The sequence below is a fragment of the Etheostoma cragini genome, chromosome 23 (assembly GCF_013103735.1).
Source record: "Etheostoma cragini isolate CJK2018 chromosome 23, CSU_Ecrag_1.0, whole genome shotgun sequence".
NCBI lineage: Eukaryota > Metazoa > Chordata > Actinopteri > Perciformes > Percidae > Etheostoma > Etheostoma cragini.
The window spans coordinates 1,068,852-1,070,673 of record NC_048429.1 but is presented as its reverse complement, the minus strand read 5'-3'; positions in this window follow the sequence as shown (position 1 = coordinate 1,070,673).

The window sequence follows — 1,822 nt, the reverse complement described above, 5'->3', positions numbered from 1 at the left end:
ATATATATATATATATATATATATATATATATATTTATTATGATGTATAACTCTTACGTAGATACCTTCAAGTAAAGTGTAACTGTCTCATCTTATCTTAAAGTTCTCATTAAATGTAAAAAATCACTTTTTCTGGGATTTGGGGGGTTATTTTGTGTCTCTGGTGCTTCCATACGCATACACACTTGGGAAAAAAACTATCCATGGTGTTTTTAGTGAGATCTGGCTTCTGAGTGTCCTCTGATCCGGTTTCTGAGTGTCCTCTGTCTCCAGTCTCCGGGTGTGCTGTTCAACATCTGAACGGCTTTCTACGTCACTAGAGACGAGGTGGCTAACCGTAGCACGTGCTAGCGCTAGCATGCTAGCTCGTTCTCAATGGAAAACACAGCTACAACACACACTAGTTGACCATCATCTCCAAAAGAACTACTTCCTGTCCCTGTTCTACTTCCTGTCCCTGTTGTGCAGGTATTCCACAAGTGTCCCTGGTCTAGAAGAAGTCTCCCAGCTGATCTAAAGCTGGAGAAAGAGTTATCAGCTGATGGATCTTACCGAGCTACTGAGCATGTGCAGCTCCCAACAAAGATAGGATAGCAGTGAGATATCTCACTCTGAAGGTAAAGCCTTCAGCCTGAACACACAGGGTGAAAATAGGGTGTTTTTTGAAAATGAAACCATGTAAATGTATCCTGGTACAACCTAAAAATACAATTATGAACCTAAAAATGAGCAGAATATGGGCGCTTTAATAATCTCTTTCCAGATTAAGTTCCTGTCGTTCTTTTCGACATTCAGACTGAAGCTAGAGAAAGATAACTTTAACTTCTCAAGTTCATTTACTGTAAAATGTCCTTCTCACCACATATCTGGGTCACACAAAAGAAATCACCTTCACACAGAAATCTGAGAAATTAAAATAAATACATTCAAAATTAAACTCCGAAATAACCTTTTTTTTTTTTTTAAATCATCTGCCTCAAAAATAACCGTATCGGCATGGCAACTGAAAGCAGATTGCCTTTTAAAGGAGGAGGACTCGTTGTGTGAGAAGCAAGGTTTAAGAAGCGATGTGAAAAGGCATCGAGAGAAGAGTAAAGGTGATTGTTCCTCCCTCACCTGTTCTCCGTGAAGGCCCTTTGGACCACCTCCGTCTCCGCTCCTACACAACACACACAAGTTACATCTGTTATTCAGCAGTTTGCTTAAAAACAGCATGTCCTCCTTATAAAATCATGCAAACACAGAAGTCTAATAAACTTCATTTCACATTTACAGAGACTCTGGGAGACTCTGTTGCACTATGACTCCAGAGGAGCGTTATGATCACCACATCTGTGTGAAAACCTTGAAAATGCTCGTGCAGAAAAATAATCAAAAAGCTGGAAGATGAAACTTTAACCACTGGATCTGAGAAAGGTCTTTTAGTTGCATTTATGTGGCTTTGGTGGTGCCAGAAACGGCAATTACACCTCCTAATGGCGGGGAAAACCTCTTTCAGGTGCTATGAGAGGACCCGAGGTCTGTTTCCCAGCCAGGCTGAACTTGTAGGGATTAGGTTTTCTTTTATCCCAACACTGATGAATTACCACGAAAAGCATGCCGCGATCGATCGATCATCTCCCGAGTCCCATCAGACAGATGCTGACTCGTCTCGGCCGAGCCGTCACCAGATTAGCCGCGACGCGGCAAACGATGTGGACTCGCTCACTAAATACGAGGCATCACGCCGTGAAGAAGAACCTAAACGTGCTCCCTTTTTTTCATTTGGGAGTTCATTTGCCGTCCCTCTTTGAGTGCGTCCAGAACACCTTCGTGCCTCTCA